The following is an 18,775-nucleotide window of genomic DNA, read 5'->3' as shown; positions in this document are numbered from 1 at the left end:
GATGAGAACATCCTTTTGAACCTGATTCATGTATCTATAGGTACTAATGTATTGTAAGAAGTAGTACTTACATTAGTTTCTTTTAATGTTTTCGTACTTAAACGGTGAGAGGGGAATCCTATTGCTAAGACTTCGCTGTCTGTTTGTCTGTCACCAGGCTGTATCTCTTGAGCCGTTCAAATTAAACTGTTTTTAAATTTCCACAGATGATATATTTCCGTAAAGTTTTTATAAAGAAATAGACATGATTTATTAGCGTTTTTTTAAATTATAGTACAGAAGTTCAACTCGCACTTGGCCGGTATTTATACTAACACCTGAATTAAAGGAGGAGTTATGCCTTGAGTCCGCAATGATCGCCAACTGCAAATTGGGGTCGGTTGTACATGTTTCACTATATAACAAAAATGCATAAACATATTCTATAAAATAATTTGGTAATGATTTTTATTTCCAATGACAAAAATTCCAATAGTTACTTAACAGCAGATAAGTATTGGGAATTCCCTCTTCTAAAGTGACGCTCACTGGCTATTATAGTTTCAAAATAAATGTAATTTAAATGCAGCCTCCGCTCTGACCACATGTGCTAACTTAGAAATACCTAATGCCTATGAAACAGGTAACTGACTCATGTATTTTGTAATCATTTACTTGTAAATTCATATGAGAATCTTGGATTTTTTCTTGCGGTTTTTTGACCTTGCAATTTAGTTTAAGGCCTAGGACACGAACTTATGACTGGGCGATGACAACATTGTAGCAAATTCGTAAGATGCACAATGGGTCTTATACGCGGTAAATATTTTAAAAGTTATATCTTACTAGCTGACCCGCGCAACTTCGCTTGCGTCCAATAAGAGAGAATGGGTGTACTTTTTCCACGTTTTTGTAGCATTTCTCATTGCTATTCCGCTCCTAATGGCCCTAGCGTGATGTTATACAGCCTATAGCCTTCCTCGATATATGGACTATCTAACACTGAAAAAAAATTTCAAATCGGACCAGAAGATCCTGAGATTAGCGCGTTCAAACAAACAAACAAACTCTTCAGCTTTATAATATTAGTGTAGATTTACTGCCCGACGTTTAGATCGACCTATTTGCATCTAAGTATTATATGCACAAGTCGCGATAGTTTAAAAACGTTAACATTAAAGCATTTTACGTCGAAGTACTTCAAAATATTGGTTTACCTACCTACTGAAATTCCGTTGAATTTTATAATCTTGATTTATTATGCAAATTCGTTCATATGAAACTATGAATCACTTGTAGAGGTCATTCATCTGTTAAATAGCTGTAGATTCTCGTGAAGATGTAGACTCAAAGGCCATAGGGTCGTATTTACTTACCTGTACGTATTACATCATTCTGTTCGTGAAAGAAAAGTATTTTTATCTTCTGTTACAAACTAATATTGTTTTAGCATCATTAGTAATTTTTCCTGCTGTGACCTGATACTCATAACACAAGTTAGATCTTACCATGGGTATCAGTGTTCCAAATTGCTTTGTGTTTAAAGATTGTTTCAATTGTTTTAGATCTGAATAAATAAAAAATAAATACTTTAAAATTAATCTAGAAGAATGTGCAGTAACTTAACATAAGAATACCCGTTTGATTACTTTTACTATTCGAAACTTTTATATCGTTTGCAAATGAATAAATAATTTTCTTTTAATTAAAGACGTAACAAACTACATAGCAAGGTGGGCTGTTTTTCACCCTTCGCTTTGTTCTTCCACACCGACGAATGTAATTAATTATGTATAAATCACAAACATTTAAGTAACGTGCAACATTGTTGCAAGGGAAACATATAATCAATTACAACTGGATTGGGAGACTGCGCCACTTGATTTCGAACAAGAAATGTATTTTACATTACAAATTAAAGAAAAATTGTTTTAAATCAACTTCAGGATATAGTCCGCTACTCTATCTTGAAGATAGCTATCTAAAAGTTGACGAGGTGTTGGAAATGTAACAATGATACTTCTTGCACAAAACACCACATTACAGTTTTCGATGCTTTTTATAACATAATATCACGCCTGTTTTACTATAAGCTGTAGCAAAAAAAATATAAAATATCTCGTATCCAAATGATGCGATATATTTTAAAAATTAATATTTAATAGTCTCATGCAATAGTTGTGATTTTACAGTCATATACCGGACACGTTTCCAACCTCCATGCTACTATTGGGAAATAATCTAACGTTAATTAAAAAAGACCAACAGTACTTTACACGAGCAGGGAACTGAACCCGAGACAATTCAATCAGCAGTTAGCTTCTCTACAGAATGCGCCACAGAGGCGGTTAACTATTAAAGTATTAATATTTTTATATAGCAACAGTATTCGCATAACAATGACAGCGCGGGATCCTTCATGTTATAGTCGATGAGTCACCGCACTCCTCGTCCGTGAGGCCCAACTGTCCCTGGCGTTCAACGGTCGGGACTTTAACAAAAACAAGCCTTTATGACGCTATCAATCGAACTTCACTGTAGTTGTAACTTCTGGGTACGAAGTCTACCGCGTGGGAAGCTTCTCCGAGTACAAATATATACTACTTATATTGATGTTAATCCAGATAGGTAAGAGAACTATCGGATTACCAAATTTCTGAATGAAAAGGATTTTAACCAAGTAAGAAACATTCAAATCTGAGACTGAGCTTTTGGTCCTTCTTGGCATTTAAGTTACAGCACTGACAAATAACATCTCAATCATTTAATTCGTTCAGCAACGAACGTTTTACTTGCTACTATTGTGTTAATCATACGCTTTTTTTGGTAAATACCTACCTATATTTTGGAAATATTTACTATTTGGATATCCGTGTTTCCATAGCGATTTCATCCTTTTATTTTATTTCTAGTTAAAGGAAAAGATCCACATCGTAAAGGAAGGAAAACTTAAAACAATGTTACGTTTTTCTTGAGGATGAGAAACCCAAAATTTGCATACATCTGACGCAAATAGTAGACTACTAACAGTTTTAAACAGATACTTAAAATGTCATCTGCATTCCAGTTACGTAATGAATAATATTATCTTTACAATGATACATCGACATCTTGTTTAAACGGAAGCTAAAAATATTAAGTAAACATTATATCCAACTTCTTCCTAAGCATCTCCTTCTGGAATAAAAAACAAGTCCACAGACAAGTACAAACAAGTAGACAGGCTGGGGACTTTGCAACCTTTAAGAACGGTTTTAATGAACTCATAAACATGCTAAGTTTTGCACGATAATTTCTTTCACGGTAAGAACAAGTAAACAATATTAACTTTATAAATAAACCATTTCGCTATTAATAACCAAAACAAGGCTTAAATATCTTCTGCATTTCCATCAATAAAATCAGGTTCATCATCAAAACCAATAACACGATTTTATAATTCCGCCATGACGCATAACCTATTTATAATCTTAAACAAAGCAGCATTGTGCATGCTTGTATAGTGACATCACAGAGGCTTCTCCGCACATCCTTTCATTCATGACCCCCGGCCGACGCAGGTAGATAGATAATGTCGGAAATGCAACGCTTATTGTTCCTCCAGGTAGACATAGAGATGCCCAAAAAGGTGTATTGTATCGATATATCGTGTCGTAACTGTATCGAATGTATTTTTTTTACATATATGGTGAAATAAACATAGATTGATACAAAGGTCTCTATTTCTAATGATTCTAATTAATATATTATTTTGTATAAAATACGTCTCTCGTATAAATATAAAAATAATTCATATTCTGTAATAGATTTTATCAGAGTTGTTGTTCAACAAAATGTAAAACAAAAATAAACCTATACGATATCTGTATATAAAATTATTTTGTTATGATATATTAAGAGTTTTATAATTATAAAGCATGGTCAAACTTCGATGTGATATGCTTATTTCGATATAATATCGAAGAATATCGTATGGTCAAAATATCGTATGAAATATCGATATATCGTATAGTGTTGGATCGATAATCGTATAGTGTTGGATCGATATATCGTACCGTAATGGGCACCCGTAGGCAGATATTAGGCGAGGTGCACACGCAATGCAGAAAAAACTGCCTCAATTACTCGTGGGAATAGTCTATAACTGTCCGCTCCTTCTGGGAATTACTTTTGCGGAATTTTTGGCGTTATCGATTTGGTTTTGTTAGAAATGGCGATGAGAGTCGTCCAATGGTATCTAATACTTGTAATTTAAGTGAGCTTAAATCGAATCGCTTTTATTTAACAAAAGGCTTAAACTTAGAACTTTAGATAACGTAGAATTTAAGCATATATAGACTTAAATACATACATACATTAAATCACCGTATTTTCTTCTTTTTTTTTCTATAGAGGCAGTCAGAGACCATAGAAAAAAAAACATAATTAAACTTACAGTTACCGGTTAAAATAATAAGTAATTTGAATATCACTATATATTTAAATCATGGGGGATCTAAATCCCATTAAAATAATATTGTTATTTAAAGCAAGTGTTTCCCCGAGGCGCATGTTTTGAGGCGCCTCAGGGAAACACGGTCGGTGAGCCCTCACCTTGAGGTCAGACGTATAACTTTATATATGTTTGAGCTTTTTGTTCATGTTTCTAGATGGCAGATAGAGGTTGTATTAGCTGTATTGTTATATTTGGTGGTTACTGAAAATACGTTAAAGCTACGTCTACAATTACAGGTTTCTTGAGTCATAAAATCACGTTTTTTTCGCCTGGAGTTAGAACCAAAAAACTCTACTTGCAACGGTTCCTAAAACTTACGTTACTTCATTCACGTCCATACAGCTTATCTTACAGTATCTAAAGGAGTATTATGTTTATTCTGCAAACCTTACAGGTCATCTCGACTAACACACAATTGCAGTTCTATAAAACATCAAAGGCACACGCTTCCCATACGACCGCCCTACAAGTATCAAGTGTATTCTACCGGCACACATCGCAATCAGTCCTGACATGGTCACATGCCCACCGGCTTAAGACAGGAAGCCGAGTACCTCCGAGTAATGCCGAGTGCCACCGAAGGGAGACGAGCAAGTGTGCCGTCGGTCAAGCGAAACCACTGGGCTTGTGAACTCTTGTAACATACTAACCTTGGAGTTTGAGTTACTGCTTGAAAGTAGGGTGTTCGGATTTAAAAATAAAGAAAAAAGTAATTGTTTTCTTTTTTGTTCGAAGTAATGTTGTTGTAAAAAAAAGGTAATGTTGCCAGTAAAATCTGTGTGTAGGAGGGTTGCAAACACAAAAATAACGGGCTAGTTTCACAGTGTTTGAATAAGTGCCCGATAAATATCTATTAGATAAAGAGACAGCCAAACACACGAAAACTACTTTAAAAATTCACCTGTTAAACTATTTTAACTAACTAACTAAACTATCTTATGGATAATTAGAAATGACGAAACAGGACCTAAATGATGAAATCTATAGAATTTATCATAATTTCGTGCAAACAATATTAATTAAACTTGTAAAGAAACGTTAATATATTCGGAAATGTGAATTACTCGAAAACGACACATAATACGTAGTTTTAATACAACTACCGCAAATTACATACATCGTTAGTAAGAACAATTAACTTTCAATTTCACTTTTTAGTAATCATTATATGATAATATAACCTTACACATAGTGAGGTTACCACGAAATAATGTAAATATAACGATACTGATCTCAATGAATGATCTTTCAACTTAAAAAAAAATGTTTATAGTACTCCAGTAAGTTCTCAAAAGTATTATATAACTAATGTTTTAGTAGTTGGAGTAGAATTAATTTTCTCTAAAACCAAAGGCTGGCACATTAAACGACATTTAATATAATATAAGTGATATTAGTATGTGGACGTTCTTTGATAACTTTTGTACGCAAATCCCCTCGAGATGCTTGAGCTTTGATGACACTCGGTCATCTGATTCTAACCTAAGCAGAGCTTGTACTATGGTAACCAGATAACTGATAAACATGCTTATATATTTCTAAATACATACTCATATAGATAAATTTACAAACAGGCTCAGAACAAATACTTGTGCTCATTACATTAATATTTGTCCTGGGTAGGATCCGAACCCGTCATACGTAGCGTGGCGAGACTACGTTAACCACTGAGCCAAAGGTGCAGTTAAAGTTTTTATTAAACAAAATATTTAACATCGAAAGTGTTTGCATCGAAAGTTGGTAATCACATCACTCGCTACATGTTACTATAGGATATTTGAAAGCTTTCCATCATTTGAGCGATGACTCGCCTCGTCAGTCAATTACCATAATTGCACACGTACTTTTTACCTTGGCACCGCTTCACAACATTGAAAGTAGTTTTTTCGATAATATTATATCAGAACGATTCTAGATTTGATTTTTTTAAACTGCTCTCGAATTAAAATTAATTTGAAGTGGCGATAGGGCTGACAAACTTGCGAAATGTCGCGAAATGTTACGTATCTCAGTTGACAACGGTACATTCGTTGTCAACTGAGATACGTAACTACTTAAGTTCATGATTACTTTTCAGTACATTGCTGCTTTAACGTAACGCGTAAATCACCATATTCTAAGATAGAAAACAATGTACAATGGTAGGCCCCTGGATTAGAAATAAACTTATATAATGTAACTTAAAACAAGTAATGCCATCAAAAACATTCTGTAAAAACCTCAAGTCTCGCCGTAAAAAGTTGTGAGATCTATATAATACCAAGTCGATTAATCTATTTAGTCTCTACTTAAAGGACCTTCTGTCTTAAGTTATTACGTATGTTATTATCATGCCAATTTAAAAAAAATACCTTTGAAACAAATAGACCGACCTGGCCATCGCATGATTTGATTATTAGTATAATGTATCACACTACACAGCACGATGAGAAGTTAATGCTCCTGAAATGTTAATGGCGAATTTGTGTTTTCTTGCGATGACCAAGTCGATCTATTTGTTTTAAAGGTATTTTTTTTTAATTGGCATGATAATAACATACGTAATAACTTAAGACAGAAGGTCCTTTAAGTAGAGACTAAATAGATTAATCGACTTGGTATTATATAGATCTCACAACTTTTTACGGCGAGACTTGAGGTTTTTACAGAATGTTTTTGATGGCATCTCACTTCTTTTTGTAGAGCGAACATAAGTCCAATTTGTATGGAAAGACGTTTTTTTTTTCATAATTCAACATATTTTGCTTATGGGAATGTTGTTCAGTTTCATGGGCTAAACACCCTTACCCGCCCTATACCCCTTCCGTTATGCCTTATATAGTAGGTACCTATTTACACCTATTTATTTTATTGTCGACAGTAATAATAATTCATTAACTGCAAATGTAACCTTGTAATCTTATGCATTTATATGGGATTACAAAGTTATTGTTGCAGTTGATGTATTTAGAAAACTGGACCGAAATTAGAAAATATTAAATTTTTCCCATGATTAAAACACTAAACCCTATTTGTATTCTAAATTTTAAGCTTCTAAGTCTGCTAGAAGTACCTCATACTTTTGATGATCGGTGAGTCAGTGAGTCAGTGAATCAGTGAGTGACAAAATTCAAAATTTTAACAAGTTGTCATTCTTAAACTACTGGTTCAAATTGACTGAAATTTTAAATATACCGTGTTTATACAATGACTGATTAGTTGCTGAAAATCCAGGCTTCTTGTTTTATCCACAACGAAATTATAGGGGTGTCAAAAATAGCCCGAATTGCTTCGAGAAAAGGATGTTACGGCCGTGCCGCTTTTTTTTGCTCGACTTGCGGGGGCACTTCCGTGCCCCCAGATTATTAATAGTCTATGAATTGCGGCTGTAATAGTTTTCTTAATGAACTCGTAGACATGACTTTGACACAATGACATGTTAAATTACGAGTATTGTCGTCTGTAAACCCTGTCTGGTTTGCGGGCACGAGAAAAGACAACGATCTCTCGACCGCTTATGAAATTTCTTGATGAAAAGCAAGTGTAAACCTACAAGTTTTCGTAGAGAAAATGTTTTAGCCTGAAGATTTAAATGTTATGATAATAATACGGGCTTATGATTAATCTGAACGTTTTCAAAATACGTCTCAATCATCATAAAAAAAACTTCGTTTTACAAAATTAATCACTTTCTAGTTCATCGAAGGCACTTGTCATAAACAAAGCGTTTATTCTTAATTTGGAGTTAAGTAAATAATCATTCAAGCAAGTCAGAGACAATGTTCTATAACTTCTTACAGTATGTGGGAAATGCCCATGTATAGCAGATGACTTTATGAGCTTGGACTTCATTGAATGGACTATTATTACACCCAATAAGGAGTAGCAATGACGTACTATAATTATTGTATTATAACTAAGAAACGCGGCTTTCGTTACTTGATGATAACTGCTGATGATGTATGATTCAAATCGGGCAAGTAGTTTCTAAATAAACGTTTTCGAACTAACAAACTATCACTTTTAAGCCCTAACCTTTAGGGTTCTGTAACCAAATGGCTAAAATTAGAACCGTTATACATTCGTCATGTCTGTCTGTCAGTCTGTCCCTTTGTCACAGGCATTTTATTCCGAAACTGTAAGGACTACACAATTTAAACTTAGTAGGTGCATGTGTTGTTAACCGCTGTAAGATTTTTTTTCGTTTAGGACAAGCATATCTGCTTTTCTTTCACGTCTTTTCCTTTTTAAATTACGATTATTTTCAGATGATGACCAATAGATATTGTTTTCAGATAAATTCGTAAAGCATAACAAAAGGTTATCCGGTTATACCCAGTACATATGTCATGATCAAATCCCTTTGTCTATATACAAAAGACAATAGATCTTATGACGTTTTCATAGAACAAACGACAAAACATTGGTTTTTACGTGAAAATATGGAAAAATAAAAACTTGATTATCTTGATGGATCGATAACGATGTGGTTTTATATGATCGGTAGGTTACTTATTCGTGATAAGTGGTCGAGGAAGCGATACTAGTAATACAAGTATCTATGGAAATTCCCGATCGTGTTTTGTATGTACTACATGACTGTCTTATTTCTTGAAATCTTGGAGTTTTTATTAAAAAAAGGAATTATAAGCTAGGGGCAAGTTAGATTCATATTAGGAATAAATAACTTTATATACACATTTTAACATAATTTGTAGAAAAAAAGTTAAACTAGGCTTTAAAATAAGGTATGTAATATACCTATGTCAAAATATTTTGTTTCACGTAGGAAAGCATTACGCGACATTGATTCTACATCTTCCACAACGCCACATGGATGGGAGCTCATTAATTTATACTTCAAAAGTTTAAACTCAAATAATAGCTTCCGGAAAACACTATAGAAAATCCCGCTATAGAAAAACATATTTAAGAAGATTTGAACTTCAGCTATGAACTGAAGTAAAGTTCCTTATGACTGTACAGTGTACACTCATCGATGAATACAAATTCCAAAAAACAATTCAAAAGCATAATTCGCATACGGAATTCCATTATCATGTCAAAATGTTTGAAATTGTCGATAGCTTCAATCGAGTAAAGTCTTTAGAGCGCAGTGGCAACACTCTTCGTTTCCGAGTATCCACTGCGATAAGCTTGCATTACCTGAACTTTTGCACATAACCCGAGCAAATTGAGAAGGCCCGCGCTTCCATGACAGTTCTTTATTGTTTTTAAAATTATTTGGCATAACGTTGGCATAAGACCGGTAACTTTTTTAATTGCTGCTGTCATGTTTTTTTTAATATTGGTAAATCTTTTTTATAAGCTTTTTGTCATACTTTTTTTTAAATATTAATGTTGTTGTATGTTTTTTATTTGTTTGTTTTTGTGGCGCCAAAGCTTCCAATTAGTTTTGTGATTCTATAAACCATGGTCAAACAAAACCAATAAGTAATATTCGTCAAATTTGTTGAGATTACTGTTCATCTCGTATGTAGAGACTAAACTCCGTAGGTACGTTGTCTTATTCTACTGAAGCTTAAAGTTAGAGAGGATTAGTAGATTTTCTTAATTACTTAAATTGAATATTGCAAATCATGATAACCTTGCCTTTAAAGCCTTTAGTAATAAATACATAAAAACAATATACACATGAATTAACTAACACGTATTCTAAAAGTTTGCTATTTGCTATAGTAAGGCACCAAGATATATTGAATGGAGTGTTGTTTTTCTATTAAACAATAAATCAAACACTAGAATCGAAATCGGCCTTCCAAAAAGGTAGAAATTATAATTATAGGCCACTGTACCGAAGTTAAAACAGGTGTACCGGAGATCAATAAATCTAAATGGAAACATGTAATTGTTCGAAAATATATAATTTCACACTAAAATGCAATTGATAGATAATTTAAACAATATCCTTTTAACTATTCAATACAATACGTTAATTTAATTAAACGGAAAACGCATGTCCTAATGTAATGAATATCGTTTTTCCGTAATAAAAACTTATTGAAAGTTTCAATGGCAACCTTGGAGGTTTTTTCGAGTCTCATTATAAATAATTAGAAAGGAATTGTTTCAGTGACTGAGTTATACCTTACTCTTAGAATAATCACTTTCAGTTATTTGCTATGACACAGTTTAGACCAATTATATTCTAGACGACGAGGAAAAAAATATTGCTAGTTTATATCATTACTTTTAAGATATGTATTATTTATTTTGTAAAAAAGTGACTTATAAAATTGAATATAGCTAGTAGTAGATGTCAATACAACCTTAGTTAAATCAAAATAGACAATCACGAAACTCTTTCCGTCAACACAGAAAAAAAAACAAGCGTTCTATATTTAAAAACACGCCTGTCGCAAGATATCTGACGTCTGATATCAAAAGGAAGCGGAAAAGGGAAAAAACTTGAAAGAAAAAAAAATGCATCGGGGTGTCGTATTCTACTCGGTTGGGTAACAGGTGTCGCCGGGTGCAGCACGTGATCGCCCACCGGCCGCCACTCGCGCGCGCACCGCCACCGCCGCCGCTCCGAACGAACGCGACCCGCGCGCTATCCGTTAATTTTGAATATTCAAATTCATATTCCAAGTGCTGTGCAACGAACTTGTCTGGGATTTTGTGCGTGTGATTTTTTTTTCTTTTTATTTTTTAATTTGGTTGTGCCACTTCTTTGAACAGGTTGGTGATTTTTTTTTTTTGTGCAAATTTTTATTTTTATTCATTTACTTTAATTCAATCTTCTTATAAATAAAAAAAAATGTGGTAAAATATAAACAATTCAGTCAATAAACGTACGTATTTAAGTGATATTTGCCGCAAAGCATGGAATGTCTTAAGAAAAGATATCAACGAGCGACGAAGCTACATAATGAGCTTTAACGTTCCAACGGAAACGCGAAGATGTTCGTAATAAAACTATCAACGATACTAATGGATGAATTATACTATTTTAGTAACTATTCGGAAATAGTAATACTAATTATTAAGTCATTTTATGGTTTTTAAACAGTTTTTTTAATGTCGAAACGATATATGTTACGTAGTTTAGTATTCAAATTACGACACAGACTTTTGTAATTGTACTAAAGCCTTAACATAGTAAGAATTGGAAAGTATCTAAGTTAAGGACAATGGTTTGAATGCAATATAGCGGACAATTGATACAATTTATTACACGCTTAATAACTATTTATTGAACCAGGAAATTGCGTTTTAGCTATTAATTAAATACACCGGTCCGTGAACGATCTGTGGGTTAAGCAGCCGTTGGCGCGGTCATTCTTTGGATGGGTGAGCGCTTAGTGGTATTTGGACTAAGCGTCTCCGTGCTTCGGAGGGCACGTAAAATGTCCCGGTTGTTGTCAATTAAGATAACAGTCGTTAAGCCATGTCAAAGGCTCGGGAGGCTTGAACAACTTTGACACTAGGTTGACCACTAACCATACGAAAGATAGAGAGATAGACCTTACATGGAATCACGATCAACTTATGTATAGCTCAATAGACATAATGAGTTGCAATATTCAGTTTTAAAAAGGCGTAAGGAACTTTATCTCGGTATTAGCATAAGACCTTCTTATTTTATAGTCGCTGGACTTAAGTATTCAGTTAATCCTTTCACTAAGATTTAAGTACTTACCTGATAACAAAAACGCACCATGTATAAGCTCTGTATTTAATGACTCCTTGGAAGTACAGTACAGAGTAATGGAAAGAGTTTTACTACAATATATAGACGTCGCCAAACAACTTGAACCAAATTTGCGGTATAAGATAGTAAACAGAATGTAGACCCAGTGCAGAGGACACTTGGTTGGCTGTTATACCAGTTGGGTGGTCGAAGCTGAAACGCCCTCGCCTTTGCGCAAAGCTATTATACCTAAACTGACCTAAAAATCGTTCACTAAGATGTAGCGAAATTGTTCAAGTTGTTTTGCGGCACCTATACCATTCTTAAGAAGAAGGTACGATTTGACTACCATCAGGATAAATAAAGATAAATAAGACTAGAAAAACGATAGATTGTCCGTTTTACTTTTTAGAAAACAGGTAGTTTTATGAATCAATTCTTATTTTTCATATATATTTGCTAATATTTACTTCGTATTGCTAAGAAGAAAGCAGGTTATTTTACTACGGGCTGTTCTTCCATAGTCAACTTACTTTTGACCATTAATTCTGACCTTTTTGATAGATGACGTACGAGAAGAATTTGAAAATCTTTACTTTTTTGTCAAGTTACGTATAAATAATGTAGTCCAAAGGTAACTGTTAAGAATAATGCTAGCTTTTAATAAAAAAAACGGATTTTAATCATCAAAAATATAAAAAAACAGGGAAGTAAGAAATATAAGTTTTCAATAACTTAAAGTGTCGATATTTCTTCATACGTAAAGATTATGTTTTTGTTCAAACTAAATGTTTCTCCGTGACTTATCATCACGCTTCACACAGGGTTCTAAGCAGTTAAGTAAAGAACATAATTATATTTACTTACTTATGTAACAACGATGTCATGAGTTTTTGCTTATCAGCTATATGAGGCAATGTGAACTTTATTGCGAAAGCAATTAGATAAGAATTTGATTGGTTATTTGAATATTAATATGGAGCTGCAGTTTTAAATGGTTTGGTAAAAAATCTGCTTGGATGTTTGTTGCTTTTTTAAGCAAAATATGCCACTAAATGTCATTTGAGTCTAACGTTACATTAGCTCTAATTAAAAAACAACAAAAATGACTGCCATTTTGTGACGAAAATTTATAAAATTGACGTCTTTGGTTCACTTTCTATACTTAAGAATAAGTGTTCGGTAACCTACCTGCTGGATAAAGTGATTAATGTAATAAAACAACTGTCAAAATGCTAACAGGTAAACTACCTAATATTTAACCAGAAGTAGCAAAAACGGTTTTAAGTGAAAGAAAAAACCTATAGAATTTATCTCCCGCGGACGGAGTCACAGTACTTAGTACATAATGAAGTGTTTTTCAAATCGTGTTAAAATCATAACGATATTTGCTATGTATTTATCGATGATATTCAAATTATATTTACAAACACGATACACTGATATAAGTGACTTGATGGACGCTCTATATTAATTAGTATAAACCTATATGTATCTGTTCACTGTTTTTTGTTAGTCTAGACTATAGTCTATATTGCTAAGAAGTATGTTTTCACTTTGTTCAAAAATATATGGTTACCGAATTTACTGATGTAAACAACTATACAATATTATAAAAAATGTTCGCGCTGAAAAATATCACGTACTAGCTCTGGCCCGCCACTTCGCCCTCATGGACAAAACATCAGAACTGTCTGAACTTTTTCTAAGCTTGTATGTTGTTCTCTTACTTAAGCTACAACACTGTTTAGTTTTATCAAAGTCCGTTCAGTAGTTTTAGCACGATTGGGAAATGAACATCCATTCGAACATCTCTAAACATCTTAACTTTGGTATTTTTTATTACTTAGGAGAACTATGTATGCGAAATTTTATCGAAAATGAATTACCTTTTTTATTCACCACGTTTAAGCTGCATCGATCGAGATATTGCTTCTAATATTTTATTTATGTATTTAAATACTAGTATTTAAAAGTATATTGGTGTCGTGACCGTGTGTCCTTCAGCTTATCAAAGATAATGAATTGGCAAAACGTATTGGTTTTTTGACTTAATTAACTAGATTTTATTATAGAAAACACACTCCAAGTTTTGCTAATGTAATGAATGCGAGATTTTAAGAACGAATCTGTGATTGTTCCTCATTTATACCGAAACTACTGAACGGATTCCCATGAAATTTTGCATACAGTTAGCTTACAACTTAGATGAACGCATAGTAGTATTATAAGTCGTAAAAAATTGTATCCTTATCCACATCCTATGTATGAATTCAGGTTAGGTATATAAAGTCAATTTGTGTGTCAAATAAATTCGTTACTTGAAGCAAGCTGAAGCGAGTAACAAACAGACATCGTATTTATAAACGTTGGCGTATAAACTAACATGAATATGCTTAATCTATACATTGGTTAATAGAGACGGCTAAGACGGCTAACCTAATAGGTTACGAAGTATCTATGTAATACAACTTTACCTAACTTTTCTAGGTAACGAACGTAATTTTATAATTATTATCACGTAATGAAGCAATCTGTTGAACTTGCTTCTACCCGATGTTTACCTATAACTTTTCGTATTATCGAAAGTAGATATTTTTAATATTTTTTTTATTAGCATAAAACTAAACGAAGTATTGGTTTTGGAAAAATATTTTGTAAAATGACTCTACCTCATTATCTAAGGAACGTTTGTAACTTTTCATTTATACAATCGTAAAATATGATCTTGCGTGGATTTTTATTGAGAAACCATTTAATGTATAAGTCAGTCGATATATTTTTTTAATTCTCGTGCAAAGACTCCAATCCGCACTTGGCCAGCAAGGTGTACTCAATACCCAACCTCTTGCTCTTTCCGGTAGAAAAGCCGAGCCCAACAGGAGCATTTTAATAGCCCATATTTTTTGTATCGGTCTCATATACAAATACACTTTCAATTCACAAGATAAAGTGCACATATGTATATTAGTCTGGTATCCTAATCGAAGGGAAAGGCATCTCGATTAGCAGCGCGTCACTCATGACATGCCAGTGGCGAAACTGTTACATCACTAGCATGTGCTTCACATACCTTTTAAACTTAGTTGATGCACTTTCATTTGAATTTAGAAACGTTCTAGGATGCTGTCATCTTGACAGATAGTTCCCGCCTTTTTTATAAAAAAAAGATGGTTGTTGAGTAGAATCTTGTGTACCTATGGATTTTTATTTTGTGAAGTTTGTGTGTTTGTTAATCTGTAGAGGCAAAATTGAGAAATTTGTCTCTAAAAATGCTCTGGTGAAGAAAAAAAATATTATCCGTGGCCTGATATGCATTATTTACTTGTAACAAAGTTGCTCAGTCATATTTTACTTATACTAACGATATGCCTCGGATTCTCCCGATTTACGAACTTATTTGTAACACACAAAAAAAAATTAAATGACTATCTATTTCAGTTTCGAGGCATTTCGAGTTTACCACGAACAGACAGATAAACGTAGCTAGAGAACTTAATTTTATAACATTAGTGATTGTCAAATAGTTGTCCATACAAGGATGCAAATGTTATTCCGCCAGTGTGTCGTGTGTCCACCACGAGTGGTCAAGGTCATAGCTTGAACTTCGGAACCAGTCTACGGTTTGATGGAAAAATTACTCGTTTAGCGACAATTTTGTGTTTCATACTCACTTCCTGAAATCCGACGTATGATATGGTAATTTCTTACTTGTGGCTTTGTCATGGTTAAAATATGGTGGTGTGGTCGATTAACTTGCATCTGTACAGTGTCTACATACGTATATAAGATCAGGCCTTTTTCATATAGGGGTAGACAGAATAAGTAACGCCACTTGCTACGATCATATGTAACTTTTTTGTTTTATTTATATCCATACATCTTGTCAAAGTGTTTATATTTTTACTTTTTTTACTCCTCTTTGCTACTCATATCTCACCCCTGACTCTACCATATAACATTAATTAATTCAACAAGAGCTCTAGCCTTAAAATGTACTCAGTCAGCATTCTAAAGCTATTCTTTCGTATTAATCCAAATAAAATCAGTAGTTTCATCGTAAAAACAAAAGCATAACGGTCGCATTTAGAATATATTTATAACGCCTTAATAATAAAACGACAATGCCATTTAGAATGTTAAATAAGTCCACAATAAAGAATAGCGACATTTAATAGTCTATGCAAGTTTTCCTAACATCAACCTTGGAGGAATGCCACAGATTATAAATGAAAGAAGATCAAACGCGTTAACAAAACTGAGGCCAGATTTTATCTGCTGACGTCTCTTGGATTCAGTAAAAATATTCGCTTAGATAAAAAACGTATTGTTTGGTTTTATTTGCGTATCAGTGCTGTGTATGAATAATAATTAATTAAATTATATTTTTTTTTTGCCAGAGGTTTTGACAAAAAATAACGTATAAAAGTTAATTGAAAATAGGTAAAAGGAAATACTAAAAACATATTTCATAAAAGAGACGTCATTACCTTGTAGACTCTACTACAAGGTAATGACAATTGACAAACAGAGAAACTTTAAAAAAACTTTTCCATTTATCGATCCATTTTAACACAAACTAGTTTAAATTCCTCTAACAATAATGAACTGGGTAATAGTATTTCATAACAAAAGTTTGTATAATTGGGGAGAGCGTTCAAATCGCAACCCTTGTGATTGTGTACACCCCCTAATGTTTCACTTCCTGTATTGATGAAACAAACGGCAAAACACATCACTAGGTGAATATAACAATGTGTATTAACCAGGTGACAGTATTCAAATACACTGTACATAGATTGTGATAAAATTCCCACCTCTACAGGTTTTTCGATGTTGTTTCGCTACCTTTTGCTTGCTTTAAACTTCAGTTTTTAAATTAATATCACGATGAATGTTGTGCCCATAGTTTTAGGCAGGTGTGTATCCAAATACTCGAGCCTATCGCCGCAAACCGTTTACCCGGTTACTAATGAAAAAAATTCAATAGAAATAAGAAAATTGCAATACCACTTGGCTCTCGATTTAAATTCGACATTAGTGCTACAATAACAAATCTCAAAATGATTACAGAAGGATCCAAACTCTCCTCTAAACTAAATAAAAAAACAAAAGAACACAATACCTTTGCGTCGCGTCGCAATAAAATCATTGGAGAAAAAGTCCCTAACATTTGACAATATTTTAGCCACAATACAGGTTCTGTATACATATAATATAATGCAATATACAGCTTCAGCATACTTGCAGTCGTGTATTTACAAACAGTCGTCACAGTGTGACAGAGACGGGTGGTGAGCGAGAGAGAGGGAGAATGTTTCGGCGTCGTGCGCTGCGACTTGCCAGCGTGCACTATGCGTTTTTGCGCCTGCATTTCTGCAGTTTTGGGTACGGTGCAATTGTTAAGAGAAAGCGGATGACCTTATTACACCAGACATCTGGCATTCAGTTCGGCAGAATTATAGTTAACGTAATGTTTACCAAATTGATAAGAGTATGAATAACCAAACCTTTAAAAATGTTACATGTAAATTGACCAGCTCATTGTAATTTAAACCTTGGCAATACGTCTATAAAAACCAACATCTTTTTTGACTGATTATCGTTGTTTTAATTTTGCAATTAAAATTCAACTTCATATCTGCCCCATCTTGCCATAACAAACTAATCAACCGACACAAAAAACTGAGCATCAAAGAACAGAATACAGGATTTCCTTCACATTTCCCGCTCCCGCTTCCTCTCGTGACTCACGCACAAGCGTTAGACAAAAGCGGGCGGACGGCCTTCGCTCGACCGGTTGCCGGCGGCTTACTTTCGCATTGCAAGCCACCACTCGGTACTATTCAATTATTGGTCCAAATCGAACGACTAACATGCCAACATTTCATACTAACACATCAATCGTGGTTTAAAAAAGTAATGAAAAATGATTGTTTTGAAATAGAATTTCAGTAGGGGTTATAGAAAAACGCTTTACACTTGTATTGCGAAACTCAACTACCGCAATTATTTGGTAGAAAACTTGTGTATTTTAAGACTACCTATCTGAATTAATTGAAGAAAAATCTAAAATGACTGAGAGCTAAGATATATTTTTTTTATATTTATGACAGACGGGTCTTTTCAGCTTTAAAATACTCCAGCTCTCTACAAGACAGACGTACTCTGCTCTTTGCAGGTCTCCACGATACGAAATGTTTAAAAATAACCCCATATTGAGATCCGTCTTCATTTTACTACTCTCCCTGCTTTTTTCCTACTCATATATTATACATATGCACAAAGGTGCAATGTTAGCAAGTAATTTTCCTAGCCATAACACTTTAAATATATAGTACTAATAATTGCGCAGGAGCTTTAAGCCCACATTGTGATGGTATTAGTGTCACCAGAACCTGTTCTAAGTACCCAACAGATTAACACACAGACCGCTATTAGCGCTAAACCATAGAGCCTTATAAAGAACTACCTTCTGAAGCGAGAAGATTTTAACATAGGCTGATAATTTGAAAAATTTATGTTTTCGACAAATTCATCATTTCAGTGTTGTATATAATATGTGTATAATTACGGTCAATACTTATATTTGAATACTTTGCTAAATAAAAATAAGCTATCATAACTCAAAAATAATAAGGCTTTCTACTAAAGAAATTAAGATTGTA

At 33.6% G+C, this 18,775-nt stretch overlaps 1 protein-coding gene across 1 annotated transcript in view; it reads left to right on the top strand.

Annotated features, from left to right (window-relative positions):
* Window positions 1–10,964: 10,964 nt before the first annotated feature.
* The window catches only part of LOC142979993 (uncharacterized), a 69,331-nt gene continuing 61,520 nt past the window's right edge, over window positions 10,965–18,775 (top strand). The window contains exon 1 of the mRNA XM_076125250.1: window positions 10,965–11,155. The gene's annotated coding sequence lies outside the window, so the exon portion shown is untranslated. The remainder of the gene's footprint in view (window positions 11,156–18,775) is intronic.

This window comes from Anticarsia gemmatalis, chromosome 2 (assembly GCF_050436995.1).
Source record: "Anticarsia gemmatalis isolate Benzon Research Colony breed Stoneville strain chromosome 2, ilAntGemm2 primary, whole genome shotgun sequence".
Taxonomy (NCBI): Eukaryota; Metazoa; Arthropoda; class Insecta; order Lepidoptera; family Erebidae; genus Anticarsia; species Anticarsia gemmatalis.
The sequence above is the reverse complement of the archived record's forward strand: the minus strand, read 5'-3'. Positions and strand labels throughout refer to the sequence as shown.